The sequence below is a fragment of the Globicephala melas genome, chromosome 19, assembly GCF_963455315.2.
Source record: "Globicephala melas chromosome 19, mGloMel1.2, whole genome shotgun sequence".
NCBI classification, from domain to species: Eukaryota; Metazoa; Chordata; class Mammalia; order Artiodactyla; family Delphinidae; genus Globicephala; species Globicephala melas.
The window spans coordinates 44,112,008-44,128,817 of record NC_083332.1 but is presented as its reverse complement, the minus strand read 5'-3'; the positions used below and the strand labels follow the sequence as shown (position 1 = coordinate 44,128,817).

General features: G+C 45.5%; 1 protein-coding gene across 2 annotated transcripts in view; it reads left to right on the top strand.

Annotated features, from left to right (window-relative positions):
• Positions 1-16,810, top strand: part of RANBP10 (RAN binding protein 10) — a 63,424-nt gene that overhangs the window by 7,190 nt on the left and 39,424 nt on the right. The gene's annotated exons all lie outside the window — the stretch shown is intronic.

The following is a 16,810-nucleotide window of genomic DNA, read 5'->3' as shown; positions in this document are numbered from 1 at the left end:
GGAAGTTTAGGTTATGGATGACAAGTGTCAAGGCTCAAATAACCCCATTGTCCACTCAGCTTGCATGGCAAATGTTACGGATTGATAGTGGCATTCGTTCTTGTCCAGACAGAGCCCCAGATGTTTTCCCACTGCACAATGCACCAGGCAGCTGCTATCTTTTGGTCAGAGTTGCATCATGAGACAAAACCTACTTACTGGTCCTCAGGGCAGAGACAATTTAAGATGAGAAGAGGTGGAGAGAGGAGAAGGGCAGTTGTGCCCAGATGGTCCAAGGGTTCCGCTTGTCTCTTCTAGAGGACATTGCCGAGGCAGAGCTGAACCAAGAGGAAAGAAGTAGAGGGGATGGTTTGCTGAGGAGAACTGGTTATAACCTGATCTACAAAACCATGTGTCTGAAATTGGCATGGGCTATTTTATAGAATGCTCTCTTTTAATATCAACTGTTGTGCGAGGAGTTTATTGGTAGTTACATTTGCCTTGCCTTTTTTTTTTTTTTAATAAATTTATTTTTTTATTTTTAGCTGTGTTGGGTCTTCGTTTCTGTGTGAGGGCTTTCTCTAGTTGCTGCGAGCGGGGGCCACTCTTCATTGCGGTGCGCGGGCCTCTCACTATCGTGGCCTCTCTTGTTGCAGAGCACAGGCTCCGGATGCGCAGGCTCAGCAGCCATGGCTCACGGGCCCATGTGAGGATCCATGGCATGTGGGATCTTCCCAGACCAGGGCTCGAACCCGTGTCCCCTACAATGGCAGGCAGATTCTCAACCACTGCGCCACCAGGGAAGCCCAGCCTTGCCTTTTTTTTTTAACCAAAATGTATTTTTATTTTACCTATAATTTTCTTTTAAACTGTAAAGGAATACATTCGCTCTTGTAACACCTGACATGGTGTACATTTTAAAAATATCAATAGATAGCAGAAGGGACAGAGAGATGCAGGTTTAAACAAATCCAGGTTATTGCCATTATGTATGTTATATCATTTGAGACTAGTGCAGAAAACAGAAATGATTCCAGATATTTTAAGTAGGAAGGGGTTTATTACATGGAATTTGATGCTTTCAAAATCATTAGGACTTAGTTATGTAATGGTAGGTTACTTGAATAAGACCCCGTGCTGAGAATAATGAAAGATGCTAAGTTACAAACCAACAAACTCAAGGCCAGTTTCTGGATGAACACCTGTAACTAGAGAACACCTGTAACTAATTAAGGGTAATATCTGAGTACCTAAGAGCATTTGCTGTGTCCACACTGAGCTCTGCTCCAGCTTTATAATTACACAGGGCCAGAGAGGTTAGGGTCCAAAGCTTACGGGATGTGGGGTCTGGTGGGAACCCTCTCACATTCAGGTGGGGTGCCAGTTGGTTATACCCTCTAGTTAAGGGCAGTGTCTTTGGTTTTGGAATGTGGTAAGCTCTGGAAATTTTCAAGGCTTGGTACCTGAGTTTCCCAGGAGATTCTTTAGGGAAGGAGCCAGAATGCAGGGTTGTGAATAACCTGCCTAGGGCCACCCATGGGGGCTGTTCCTCCCCTTCCTGTCTTGTGGACTCTCTGGGTGTTTTGATGGTGCTGGTGGTAGTGTATGCATGAGTGTCTCCAGACACACATTCAGAACCACCTTCCTCTCTGCAAGCATATCCTGTCTCATGGTCCCTTTGCCTTCAGGCTTGCTCTTTCTTGGATGGTACCGGGTTGGGTCCGTTCATCTAATACCCTTCCTCTCAGTGGGGGGGGCCTGCACAGAATTGGGCTCAGTGCGTGACTGGGTGGCTTCCTGGTAGAGGGGCAGGGTTGGGGTGCGGCTGCTAGAGGAGCAGCTTGTACACAGTAGCTGGTGTCATGAAGGACTGTGGCTTTAAGCAGGCCTGTCAGACCAGGAAGTAAAATCCCCAGCATCAAATATTAGCCCTCGTTTCAGACCTCAATGTCAGTTGGTGTTTCTCCTGAAATGTCTCGCAGGGACCGTTTTGTAACCACGACCTCAGAGATCCCCTCTGTTGTGGAGGCTGTTGATTTCTTATCTGGGGCAGGTTCTGACAGAGACAAGATTGCCAGCCTTGCGAGCTGCGGCTTACGTGTTAGATGTTAAGAGGAAACTGTCCGATGAGATTCCAGTAGCTCCTTGGGGGGTCTGAGGCAGGGGACGGGGCAGTGGTGACTGGCCCTTTGACCTGAGAGGCTTGACGGCAGAGCTTACCTTCCTGCAGCCCCCGAGAGCCATCTCAGCCCTGAGGCTGAGGAGCTTGTCTCTTCTCTCCTCTTTGTCACTTCCTACCAGAGCTCTGTGGGCCTGGAGACATTCAATTGATGGAACTTAAATTAAAAATGTTCAGGCAATTCCCTGGTGGTCCAGTGGTTAGGACTTGGCACTTTCACTGCCAGGGCCCTAGTTGGATCCCTGGTTGGGGAACTAAGATCCCGCAAGCCTTGTGGCACAGCCAAAAAAAAAAAAGTTCAGGTCCCATAATCATTGGCAACATTTGTTAAAAGTGTCTATGGGCTTGCCAGTCCATAAAATCCACCTTCTCTCTAATGAGAAATGGATGAAAAGTAAAAAGAGTTAGTTCTGTGTTCTTCACTCTTGTCATCTGCTGTGTGCTTATGGTGAGGGACTTCTTTCTTCTGGCCCTGACCTGAGGTCAGGATACTCCGATGCTTTCCACTGAGCTCTGCCAAGCCCTACTTGTCTTGTCCGGAAAAGCCAGATGAGGCTAATGCTGGCCTGCAGGGCCATAGGAGTGTTTTTGGTGACACTGTGTGTGTGTGTGTGTGTGTGTGTGTGTGTGTGTGTGTGTGCGTGTATGTATGGTAAAATAAATATAAAACGTACCATTTTAGCCATTTATAAAAAATAAATTTATTTATTTTTGGCTGCGTTGGATCTCTGTTGCTGTGTGCGGGCTTTCTCTAGTTGTGGTGAGCGGGGGCTACTCTTCGTTGCGGTGCGCAGGCTTCTAATTGCGGTGGCTTCTCTTGCTGCGGAGCACGGGCTCTAGGTGCGAGGGCTTCAGTAGTTGTGGCACGTGGGCTTAGTTGCTCTGTGGCACGTGGGATCTTCCTGGACCAGGGATTGAACCCGTGTCCCCTGCACTGGCAGGCAGATTCTTAACCACTGCGCCGCCAGGGAAGGTGACCATCTTTTCAGTTCTTTTGAGTGTACACTTAAAAATTGCTTGATTAGCATTCCATGGCGGTCCAGTGGTTGGGGCTCTGTGCTTCCACTGCAGGGGGCCCGGGTTAGATCCCTGTTCAGGGAACTAGGATCCAGAAGCCCCGTGGTATGACCAAAAAAAAAAAAGAATTGCTTGATTGTTCCATGTTTAACTTTTTGAGGAATCACCAAACGATTTTCCAAAGCAGCTATACAATTTTATATCCCCACCAGCAATGTGTGACGTTTCTAATTTCTCTACATCCTCACCAACAACTTATTTCCTTTTTTCTTCCTCCCTCCCTTCCTCATCCTAGGTGTGAATTAGTATCTCATTTTGGTTTTGGTTTGCAGTTCCTAATGACTAGTAACGTTGAGCATCTTTTCATGTATTTATTGGCCATTTTTATATCTTCTTTGGCGATACAAATGTCTATTCAAGTCCTTTGGCTATTTTATAATTGAGTTGTTTGTCTTTTTTTTGTTGACTTGTAGGAATTCTATATATATTTTGAATAGTAGATCCTCATAGGATATATGAATTGGAAATATGTTCTCCCATTCTCTAGGTTGTTTTTTCACTTTTTTTTTTTTTTTTTTTTTGCCTCGCTGGGCAGCTTGTGGATTCTCAGTTCCCTGACCAGGGATCAAACCCGTGCCCCCTGCGGTGGGAGTGTGGAGTCCTAACCACTGTACCACCAGGGAATTCCCTCTTTTCGCTTTCTTGATAATGACCTTTGATGCATAAAAGTTTTAATTTTGATGAAGTCCAGTTCATCTATTTTTTTCTTTTGGTGCTCATGCTTTTGGTATCATATCTAGGAATCCATGGCCTAAACCAAGGTCATGAATCTTTTCCTCTATGTTATCTTCTAAGAGTTTTATGGTTTTAGCTCTTGTATTATGATCATTGATCCGTTTTGAGTTAATTTTTATATAAGGTATGAAGTAGAAATCCAGTTGTCCCAGCACCAATTGTTGAAGAGACTATTCTTTCCCCATTGAATGGACTTAGCATCCTTGTTGAAAGTAATTCAGCTGTATAAATTTATTTCTGGACTTTTACTTCTATTCTAATAGTCTATATGTCTACCTATGCCAGTACCACACTGTTTTGATTACTGTAGTTTTATAGTAAGTTTTGAAATTGGGAAGTATGAATCCTTTAACTTTGTTCTTTCTTCAAGATTGTTTTAGCTACTTGGGATCCCTTGCAAGTCCATATGGATTTTGAGGACTGACTTTTCCATTTCTACAAAAAAGACTGTTGGAATTTTTGTAGGGATTGTGTTGAATCTGTAAATCAATTTAGAGTATATTAACAATACTCTCCATCTTAATAATATTAAGCTTTCCAGTCCATGAACATGGGATGTCTTTCCATTTATTTTTGTCTTCTTTAATTTCTTTTAGCAATGTTTTATAATTTTTTGTATACAAACCTTTTATCTTCTTGGTTAAATTTATTCCTAAGGGTTTTTCTTGTTTGTTTCTTTGTTTGTTTTGATGCTGTTGTAAATGGAATTGTTTTCTTAATTTTCTCCTTCGATTGTTCAGTGTTAGTATATTGAAACTGCTTCTTGTGTGTTGATTTTGCATCCTGCGACTTTGCTATTTATTAGGTCTAGTAAGCTTTCTGTGTATTGTTTGGGACTTTCTATATATAGGATTATCTAGATATAGGATCATGTCATCTGCAAATAGAGATAGTTTTACTTATTCCTTTCCAATTTTTATGCTTTTTATTTCTTTTTCTTGTCTAATCGGTCTGAGTAGAACTTCCAGTACAGTGTTGAATAGCAGTGGTGAAAGGTGGACATCCTTGTATTGTTCCTCATCTTAGGGTAAAAGCTTTCAGTCTTTCACCATTGGGTATGTTGGCTGTGAGTTTTTCGTAAATGCCCTTTATCATGTTGAGGAAGTTCCCTTTTGTTCCTAGTTTTCTGAGTGTTTTTATCATGAAGGGATGCTGGATTTTTCAAAAGCTTTTTCTGTCAATTGAGATGATCGTGTGGTTTTCTTTTTCCTTCTTTCTGTTAATGTGGTTTATTATATTGATTGATTTTATTTTTTTCCTTTGGCTGCATTGGGTCTTCATTGCTGTGTGTGGGCTTTCTCTAGTTGCGGTGAGCGGGGGCTACTCTTCGTTGCCGTACGTGGGCTTCTCATTACAGTGGCTTCTCTTGTCGCGTAGCACGGGCTCTAGGCACGCAGGCTTCAGTAGTTGCAGCACGTGGGCTCAGTAGTTGTGGCACGCGGGCCCTAGAGCACAGTGGCTTCAGTAGTTGTGACGCATGGGCTCAGTAGTTGCGATGCGTGGGCTCTAGGGCACGCGGGCTTCAATAGTTGTGGCTTGCGGCCCCTAGAGCACAGGCTCAGTAGTTGTGGCTCATGGGCTTAAGTTGTTCCGCAGCACGTGGGATCTTCTTGGACCAGGGCTCGAACCCACGTCCCCTGCCTTGGCAGGTGGATTCTTTTTTTTTTTTTTTTGCAGTACGTGGGCCTCTCACCAATGTGGCCTCTCCCGCCGCGGAGCACAGGCTCTGGACGCGCAGGCTCAGCGGCCATGGCTCACGGGTCCAGCTGCTCCGCGGCAGGTGGGATCTTCCCAGACCGGGGCACGAACCTGTGTCCCCTGCATCGGCAGGCGGACTCTCAACCACTGCGCCACCAGGGAAGCCCCAGGCGGATTCTTAACCACTGAGCCACCAGGGAAGTGCCTTGATTGATTTTCTTATGTTAAATTGCCCTTGATTTCCTGGCATAAATCTCACTTGGTCGTGATATTAATCCTTTTAATGATGTTGAATTTGGTTTGCTATAGTTTTGTTGAGGATTTGTGCATCTCTCTTCAGAAGGTATACTGATCTATAATTTCCTTTTCTTTTGATGTCTTCTTGATGGCTTTTTGATTGCTTTTCCAGGGTCTGCCCCATCTTGGTCTTGGAACTGGGTACAACACATTTGCAACAGTACCCAGACATTATTCTGCCAAGAACCGAAGTCTCTAGGCCAGAGCTGGGAAGGTGCTTAGGAGCCCGTTTAGTCCAGTCTCTCTTCTTCTGATAGGGAACCTGAGATGTGGGGTGAAATCAAAGACCCACAGTCCTGAGTTAGGCTGCAGTGTCTGAGACCAGGCTTCAGAGTCTGGGATGTTGTCTCTGGAGCCCTGCCGCAAAGTGTCCCTGTCACTTTAAAACTCTTCAGGGGCTTCTCTTCAGGAGGCAGGAAGGGAATGTCAGACTTTTTGCCAAAGAGGGTCCTTGCGTGGAGCGCTCCAAGCTACCTCTGAGGACCAGGTGGGGGATTACAGCAAAGGGGTGGTCTCCTCCCTCCAGGCCTTGCTGTACATCTTCGAAGGGTGTGAGAGTCCAGAGGCCTGCTTTCTAAGGTCCTGTCCTCTGTCTACCCCCAGGCCTGCCTGGGTCATGGAAGACTCTCCAGTGAGTTAGAGCTGTGCTGAGGCTGTGTCACTTCAGCGGGGTCTCCTGAGGGTCTCCTCTGGGTTATGCTTGGGATGCACCAGGAGCCCCACCTCCTCTACTGAGCATGGATTTTGACCATTTCTTGCTGTTTCTGAAGGTGTGCTCTTCTGATGCAGATTCAGCCCTCCTGTCAAGGCTCAGGGAAGTGAGTATACTGAGGAGCTGACCATGAAGACCAGGTCCCTCATTGCGTCTCTCTGGCATTGAAATGTTGCCCTGGGACAATCCAGGGAGAGTCTGATGGGTGAGAGCCAGCAACCTCTTCAGTATGCAGCCATCAGCTGGCTCTTGAAAATGATTTTTCTATGATTATCAAAGTAATTTATGTTAATTGTAGAAGATCTGGAAAACTAAAGAGAAAAAGGAAGAATCTAAGCTGACTGGAACATGCTCGCAACTCTCTGCATGACTGCAGTGGTTTCAGCGGACTGTTGCTTTTGTGGGAGAGTCAGCAGAGGCGGATGGAGGGCAGCATGGACCCCAGAAACGACCAGTCCATTCTCAAGGCTGGTCATTTTCCAGGGCCCTGGTTTGGACCTGCTGCCTCAGGGTGGACCTGGCTGTGTGGTCAGCTGAGGGCCACTGCTGCTGCTGCTGCTCTTCTCTCCTGCTCTCTGGGAGATCCTGACCCAGCCCTCTTCTCTCTGGAGCCTGACAGAGAGGCGGAGTCACTCTTCTAGCCCATGTTGTGGTTTTTGCGGTGAAGAGTAGAGACTGAGAAGGTAGAGGCCGACTCATGGCCTCTCTGCCATGAGAGCTCGTCTGTTGTCCCTCTACACTTACTGGCTGTTTCACCTCTCTGACAAACGCTATTTTCTATTTTGCTACCATGTTAGAAGAAAGGAGTAAATCAGATGGGTTTACCTTACTTTCAGTCATTTTATGGGGTAAATAACTGTTCCCCCAAGCTTCTCAGATACATCCTGCTACTTGAAAAGAAAGCCCTAGTGGAGATGTGAAGTGTGGGGAACTAAGCTCTGTCTGTGCCTGTCACCAGCTTGGGGAGTGAGAGCCCTTGTTGCGTCCCTCCCAGGAGACCGTGGCAGCCTGTGTCTGTTAGTGTTCCTAGCATTGCCTGACCCATTACCAAGAAGGAAGCAAATGCTCACCTTCTTTCTCCTTGGCAGTCCTATGTAAACAGGCATTTGTTTTTAGATGTCCCAAGATCCAGACCTTCAAGGATGGCCTACTTTCCTTTACCAGATTCCAATACTAGAAGAGCCACCAGTGCATGAACTAGAAGACAGTGGGGTTGTCCACTCCTTTCAGTGGCTGCCCTGAGGGCTGTCTGGATTCATGGCGATAGCTGAGGAAGCAGACTCTGACAGGCCAAGTGATGTGCCCTTGGGCACATGGTGAAGAGGTGATTTGAATCTGGGTTTGTCCGATATATTTGCTCTGATACAGGTATGTTTCCTGTTCAGCTGTTTGTGCACAGTGTAAAGGCTTGGAGCAGAGCTGGAGCAAGGCTGCTACTGACAGGCACTTAGGCTCCAAACTTTCCAAGTACGTCTCAGAATTGCCCTTTCTTTGGTAACTGGTTGTGTTGGGATGTGTCCTGGGCAGCTCCTCCCCCACCCAGTAAGTTCACCGTATTCTAAAGAACACTTGGCTCTCTCCACATCTTGCCATCCCACTATTTCTTTCCTTGTCCAGCCTTGTCATCTTCCACTGGGATGATTTTGGTAGCCTCTAGTTTTGCTTCTTCAATCCATTTTTCAAATATCAGATGTTTGATCAGTTGCGCCCTTTCTTAAACCCTTTCTGCAGCTTCCCAATGACCTCCCATGAAGTTCAAACTCCTTAAGCTAGTATGCAGGCTGTGTGTGAATAGCTTGTTTCCGGCTCCAGCTTTGGCTCTTTTTAGGTCTACCCAAGCTGTGACCCAGCCACACTGAACTCTTCTCACTTCCTTGACCACGGGGCTGCTTTCTTGCCTCTACGCCTCAGCACATTCTGTTGCTTCTGCGTGGAGCAAGCTCCTTTTTTTTTCCCCTCTTCTCCTTTACTAGGTCTTGGCTCAGCCTTCGCTTCCTCTGGGAACCCCCCACTCATTGCACCCTGATTCTCTGGCCCACCCCTGACTTGGCACTGGAAACTGTTCCAGGGCAGGGAATCCACCCTTGTGTCCCCAGCGCAGTACTAGGCACAGAGGATCTTTGTGGAATGGGTGACTACAGAGGCCTCTATGAAGAGACATTTATCACACCTGTTTTTACAACTTTAGCAAGGACCCAACAGCAGCAAACAACCCATTCATTTTCAAGTGCCACCAGAGATCAACGGAGGGGAGGCAGCATCAGGGTGACTTCTTAACGTCATTCTTCCTGCTTCTTAGATCCAAAGGTGAACATACTTGGGTTTGGGTTTTTTTTCCTTATTGTTTTGTCTCATTCATGGCAGCCTATCGGAGAGCTGCGACCACATCAGTCCAGGACCTGGCAAGGCACTACACATGTTACTCATTGGTGATTTTTCTTTTTAATAAATTTATTTATTTATGTATTTATTTTTGGCTGTGTTGGGTCTTCATTGCTGTGGGCGGACTTTCTCTAGTTGCGGCGAGTGGGGGCTCTTCTTCATTGCGGTGGCTTCTCTTGCTGTGGAGCACAGGCTCTAGGCACGTGGGCTTCAGTAGTTGTGGCTCACAGACTCCAGAGCGCAGGCTCAGTAGTTGTGGAGCATAGGCTTAGTTGCTCCGCAGCATGTGGGATCTTCCCGGACCAGGGCTCAAACCCATGTCCTCTGCATTGGCAGGCGGATTCTTAACCACTGCGCCACCAGGAAAGTCCCCTCATTGGTGATTGAGAGGAAACCTGAGGTCTTACCTAGATTTTTTGTGAGTGGATGGAGAAGTGAACTTCCCTTGTGCCTGTTATGTCACTAGGTCTGTTGTTGTAAGTCATTTAATTTCACAGTGCTGAAGTCCAATGTCAGCAAGAGGGGAGAATAGTACTGGGGATGTTGTGGCTGAGTTCAGAGCTCACTTACCTGTCATATAGCTCTGTCATGACCTCATACCACCTAGAAGCTGAGGTTCCCATTGAAATGTGGCTGGGAGAGAGCCTGTGACTTTGGTGATAAAATTCTTTACCAACCTGTGAATGGATGAACCCTAGGCGTTTGTTGAATGTCCATTATTTGCCCAGCACTGCACTTGAGTCTTGCTTTTCCTCTGAGGGCTGGAGGCTCCAGCCCATAGCCCCGGCATCCTGAGGTGGGCAGCAGACGCAGCATCTGTTCTCCCCACTGTGGCACGAGACGTAGGGTTGGAGCCTGCAGACTTAGGCTCCATCTATTGTGCTTGTTTGTTTGGGTTGAGGGATTGATGTTTGGGAGATATCAGAACCAAATAAACTCATATTCACATGCTGGGTTTTTGGCCAGAGATGACACCTTGGAAAAGGCAGGTAAAGGTATTATCTCCCTGGACCCTAAATGACCAAGCTTGAAGAGAGGAAAAGACTTTATGTAATAACAAATGTTATAATTGGTGGTAGTGGGCTTGAGCCTTTTTTTTTTAAACAGTTGTTCTGATATGTGTTCATTTATTTTATTGTGGTAAAATATAAATAAATAACATAAAATTTACCATTTTAATAATTCTTAAGTGTACAGTTCAGTGGCCTTAAGTACATTAACATTGTTGTACAACCATCACCATCATATGTCTCCAGAACTTTTTCCATCTTGCCAAACTGAAACTCTGTACCCATTAAACAATAACTCCCTATTCTCCCCTCCCCCTAGACCCTGGCAACCACCATTCTTTGTTTTTATGCATTTTATTTCATTTAGCATAGTGTCCTCAAGGTTCATCCCTGTTGTAGCATTTGTCCGAATTTCTTTCCTTTTTACGGCTGTATAATATTCCATTGTGTGTATATACCATATTCTGTTTATCCACTCATCAATAGAAACTTTCTACCCGTTAAAAAACAAAAATTCAACTGGTGAATTTGAAGATTTAATTGGCTTTATTCAACGGTTCATGAATTGGGCAACATCACATTTAGCAAGTAGAGAGATACTCCTTCCAAGGGGTTGTACAAAATGAAAGGTTTTTATCTGGCAGAAGGAGGGTGGGGCAAGAAAGTTATTAGCAAAAGAAAAGAAAGGATTGTTTTAGGCAGGACATCTTTTGCAGGAAGGGAATGGTGGGGTTTTATCATGCAGATTACCTCAGTAGTGCTAATCAGGAAATTTCAGATTGATTGTTTAAAGGTCACATTCCTGAGAGAGGTTCAAAGTGCAATTAATTTTTTTTAAAATTAATTAATTTATTTATTTTTGGCTGTGTTGGGTCATCGTTGCTGTGTGCGGGCTTTCTCTAGTTGCGGTGAGTGGGGGCTGCTCTTTGTTGCAGTGCACGGGCTTCTCATTGTCCTGGCTTCTCTTGTTGCGGAGCACGGGCTCTAGGTGCACAGGCTTCAGTAGTTGTGGCGCACAGGCTTAGTTGCTACGCGGCATGTGGGAATCTTCCCAGACCAGGGCTCCAACCCATGTCCCCTGCGTTGGCAGGCAGATTCTTAACCACTGCGCCACCAGGGAAACCCTAATTTTTTTTTTTTTTTTTTGCGGTACGCGAGCCTCTCACCGTTGCGGCCCCTCCCGCCGCGGAGCACAGGCTCCCGACGCGCAGGCCCAACGGCCACGGCCCACTGGCCCAGCTGCTCCGCGGCTCGCAGGAGCCTCCCGGACCGGGGCACGAACCCGTGTCCCCCGCATCGGCAGGAGGACCCCCAACCACCGCGCCACCAGGGAAGCCCTACTTTTTTTTTTAAATTGGGGTATAGTTGATGTGCAGTGAAGTCTTGGTTTGCTGTCCTAGGGGCAGATAACTCCATTTTGGTCTTGTCATTTCTTTTTAATACACCTTTGGCTGATTGTGAATAAAGCCACTATGAATCTGGGTGTCCAGATACCTGTTAGAATTCTGCTTTCAATTCTTTTGGGTATATGCCCAGAAGTGGAATTGTTGGATCTTATGGTAATTCTGTGTTTGAATTGCCATATAATTAACTGCCATACTGTTTTCCACAGTGGCTACACCATTAATACACATGGGTTTCAGTTTCTCTACATCCTCACTAATACTTGTTATTTTCTGGTTTTTTGATAATAACCATACTAAAGGGTGTGAAATGGTATCTCATTGTGGTTTTGATGTGTATTTCCTAACAATTAGTGATGCTGAGCATCTTTTCATGTGCTGATTGGCCATGTGTATCTCTTGTTTATTCAAGTCCGTTGCCCATTTTAATAGAGTTGCTTGTTTTTTTTTTGTTGATTGTAAGAGTTCTTTGTATATCCTGGATATTAAACCCTTATCAGGTATATGATTTGCAAATATTTTTCCCATTTCTTTGGTTGCTTTTCACTGTGTTGACAGTCCTTTGATGCACAAAAGTTAGATGTAGTCCAATTTATTTTTTCTTTTGTTGCCTGTGCTTTGGGTGTCCAAAGAATCCAGGAAATCATTGCCAATTCCAATGTCATAAAGCTTTTCTCCTCTGTTTTCTTCAAAGAGTTTTATAGTTTTAGGTTTTACATTTAGGTCTTTGATCCATTCTGAGTTAATTTTTCATATGGTGTATGGTAAGGGTCTCCAACTTCCTTCTATTTTTGTTGTTTTTTTTAATAAATTTATTTTATTTATTTTTGGTTGCGTTGGGTCTTCGTTGCTGTGCGAGGGCTTTCTCTAGTTGTGGCGAACAGGGGCTACTCTTCGTTGCGGTGCACGGGCTTCTCATTGTGGTGGTTTCTCTTGTTGTGGAGCATGAGCTCTAGGTGCACAGGGTTCAGTAGTTGTGGCCCGTGGGCTCTAGAGCGCAGGGTTAGTAGTTGTGGTGCATGGGCTTAGTTGCTCTGTGGCATGTGGGATCTTCCCGGACTAGGGATCGAACCTGTGTCCCCTGCATTGGCAGGAGGATTCTTAACCACTGCGCCACCAGGGAAGCCCCAACGTCATTCTTTTTTTTTTTTTTTTTTTATGGTATGCGGGCCTCTCACTATTGCGGCCTCTCCCGCTGTGGAGCACAAGCTCCGGACGCGCAGGCTCAGCGGCCATGGCTCACGGGCCCAGCCGCTCCGCGACATGCGGGATCATTCCATACCGGGGCACGAACCCGTGTCCCCTGCATCGGCAGGCGGACTGTCAACCACTGCGCCACCAGGGAAGCTCCCAACTTCATTCTTTTGCATGTGGATATCCAGTTGTCCCAGCACCAGTTGTATATCTATTTGGATATCCACATGTCCCATTTGTTGAAAAGACTATCACTTTCCCATCGAATCGTCTTGGCATCTTTATTGAAATCAGTTGACCACATATAGGAGAGTTTATTTCTGGGTTCTTAATTTAATTTTATTTATTTATTTATTTTGGTTGCATTAGGTCTTCGTTGCTGTGCACGGGCTTTCTCTAGTTGGGGCATTCAGGGCCTACTCTTCATTTTGGTGCACAGGCTTCTCATTATGGTGGCTTCTCTTGTTGCAGAACATAGGCTCTAGGCGCCCGGGCTTCAGTAGTTGTGATGCGTGGGCTCAGTAGTTGTGGAGTATGGGCTTAGTTGCTTGCGGCATGTGGGATCTTCCCGGACCAGGGATCGAACCTGTGTCCCCTGAATTGGCAGGCGATTCTTAACTACTACACCACCAGGGAAGTCCCCAACTTTTCTTTTCCCAAATGGATGGCATTGATTTTGTATATTGCTTTGGGTAGTATTGACATCTTAACAATATTGTCTTCCAGTCCGTGAACACAGATGTCTTTCCATTTATTTGTTTCTTTTTACTTATTTATTTAAATATTTTATTTATTTATTTGGCTGTGCTGGGTCTTATTTGCAGCATGTGGGATCTAGTTTCCTGACCAAGGACCGAACCCGGGCCCCCTGCATTGGGAGTGTGGAGTCTTAGCCACTGGACCAACAGGGAAGTCCCTGTGTCTTTTTTAAAATTTATTTATTTATAAAATTTAATTTATTTATTTATTGGCTGTGCCGCATGGCTTGCTGGTTCTTAGTTCCCTGACCAGGGATCAAACCCCGGGCCCCAACAGTGAAAGCCCTGAGTCCTAACCACTGGATTGCCAGGGAATTTCCTATTTCTGTCTTCTAAAATTTCAGCAACATTTTAGTTTTTAGTGTACAAGCTTTTTGCCTTCTTGGTAAAGTTAATTCCTAAGTATTTTATTTTTTTTGATACTATTGTAAACGGAATTATTTTCTTGATTTCTTTTTTCCTTTGTTCAGTGTTTATGTTGAAACACAACTGCTTTTTGTGTGTTGATTTTGTATCCTGTGACTTTGCTGAATTTGTTTGTTAGTACTAACAGTTTTTTGTGGAATATAGGATTCCTACATATAGGATCATGTCATCTGTGAACAGACATAGTTTTACCTATTCCTTTCCAATTTGGATACCTTTTATTTCTTTTTCTTGTCTACTTGCTTTGGCTAGAACTTCTAATACTCTGTTGAATAGAAGTGGTGAAAGCAGGCATCTTTGTCCTGTTCCTGATCTTAGAGGAAAAGTTCTCATTCTTTCACCATTGGATATGATGTTAGCTGTGGGTTTCTCATATAAGGCCTTCCTTTTATTATGTTGAGATAGTTTCCTTTTATGCCTAGTTTGTTGAGTGTTTTTGAGAAGTAATTTAATATACCGTACAATTCACTCACAGTGTACAATTCACTGTTTTTTTAGTATATTCACAGTGTCCTTATAGTTTTTTTTTCTGCTCTTTGCTGATCTTAGACTGGTTGGTTAAGTTTTTAAGTGTATGAAGACTTGCTGGAAGGCTGCATCTTTTTGTAATTTTAGAACATCATACTTTTGGAAAAGACTTAATATCATCCAATGTTTGAAAAATTGGGACTCATTCCCTTTGAACACTGACTTAGCTTGACCTCATATGAACATGCAACTTAGGCTTCTGTGGGGCTGCTCCCTGTGTCATTGACACTCACGGGGGCATGACATCCAAGTGTGGGTATTGGTCTCCTCTGTGTGCGCTACCCTTAGCTTATCTACTCAGATTCTCAAGTTGACCCTGGGGTTTGAACAGAGGCTCCCAGGCCATCCACTGGTAAACACTGTCCCACCTGTGGGGCAGAGTCTGCAGGGAGGTGTTGAGGGCTAACTGCTGGAGGTGGAAGAGGCTTCCCCTATACAGAGACATAAGCAACTTGTGTTTGAGTGCATGTGCCTTAGTAGTTCCCTGTTCCCATGGGAAGTTGTGGAACCAGAGCTCTGTTGCTGGTGGCCAAGCATACTCTTCCTGGATGACCCTTGACCTCCCCTATTTGCAGTAGCCTTAAGCAGTTGGGGGTCACCCAGGAAGCACATGTGCTTCAAACATAAGCCCTCATCTTAGTGTCAGGAAACCTGTATGCCAGGGATGGGATCACATGTGATGTTGGGCAGAGGCCAGGCCCCTCTAAACAGGGCAGGATAAGTGGCCTGGCATCCAAGTCAGGAAAACTCCTGGCTATGTTGCATTTGCATATGTTGATTGATGACTGCAGGGGCAGTTGGGGTAATTTGCTGCTTGTTCAGCTGTGGTGCAAAGGGAATGGAGACCAACTTTGGCAGCATCTTCCACGTAAAGTAAGGAAGCTGATTATTTGGGCTGCTGTTTTTCTGGGCAAATGTGCAGGTTTTAGTCTAATGGGAATCCTGCCAGCAGGCTTACACAGCTTCTGCTCCTGATGGTCCTTGAAGGTCCCCTCCTGGCAGGAGGTAGCAGGCAGTTTGAGAGTCTTTTGAACCATGGGAGTCATTCTTTGAAGTGCTGTTCCTTTCCCTTTTCTCCTTTCCCTTCCCTCCCCTTTCCCCTAACCCCTGCAGGCCAGTTATTCAGCTGCTGCCCTGTGTTGATGCTGTCGTTTCCTGGGTCCTGCCCAGCAAGATGGGGGGTAGCTGGTTTCAGGGGAAAATGGGTGGGTCAGAGCCTTCCTCCCTGCTCTCCAACACCTAGTGGTGCAGCTGGCCAGAGAAGGGCAAAGGGGCATTTGCTGCAGGTGGAAGTCTCGCAGCTTCAGGAGCACCACGTTGTGGGGACTCTGGTAGTGTTAGGAAACAGGTACATAAGGTGCATGGAACATGCCAGGAGAGAAAAAGAATGGCCCAAGGTGGGGAAATGTATGTAAAATGGTTTCTTGCAGAATTACAACAGGGAACAATTAGAATGTAAATGTAAGCTACTTGGAAATGGTCAAAATAAGGCAACCCCATGTAATTGCTTTTTTAAAAATACATTTTTTATTGTGGTAAAATATACATCACATAAATTTTATCACTTTAACTATTTTTAAGTGAACAGTTCAGTGGCATTAAGCTCATTCACATTGTTTTTATTTACTTATTTATTGTTGGCTGCATTGGGTCTTCGTTGCTGCACATGGGCTTCCTCTAGTTGCAGCGAGCAGGGGCTACTCTTCTTTGCCGTTGCACGGGCTTCTCGTTGCGGTGGCTTCTCTTGTTGCGAAGCACAGGCTCTAGGCACATGGGCTTCAATAGTTGCAGCACGCAGGCTCAGTAGTTGTGGCACACAGCCCTAGAACGCGCGGGCTTCAGTAGTTGCAGCGTGTGGGCTCTAGAGCGCAGGCTCAGTAGTTGTGGCACATGGGCTTAGATGCTCCGCGGCATATGGGATTTTCCCGGACCAGGGCTCGAACCCGTGTCCCCTGCATTGGCAGGCAGATTCTTAACCACTGCGCCACGAGGGAAGTCCTTATTCACATTGTTAATGCAACCGTAAAGTTACCCCTTAGCCGTCTTGGTTGGGGTAACCGTAAAGTTACCCCAAGCCGTCTTGGTGTTTTCAATATTGTGAGCTTCTCAACTACCTCTTGATGCTCATATGCGGTTAATTCAGGCATCATGTGTGGGTTTCTACTATTTTACACTTAGATAGTGTTGACTTGTTTCTCTTATTTCTAAGTTCTTGGGGAAATACCTCACTGTTTCTTTGTACACTACAAATATTTAGACTAAAAAACCCTGTTCATTTCCTTTTCTGACCTGCCCTCTCATGAGTGCCACTGAGATATCTTTGACAGAGTTGCCCAGCATGGGTCCCACCTGGCTGTAGCTGCCTAAGTTGTTTAGGTACCTGGGTGGGAAGAGTATGGGATGGGTCTCTGGGGCCTCACACACCACCACCT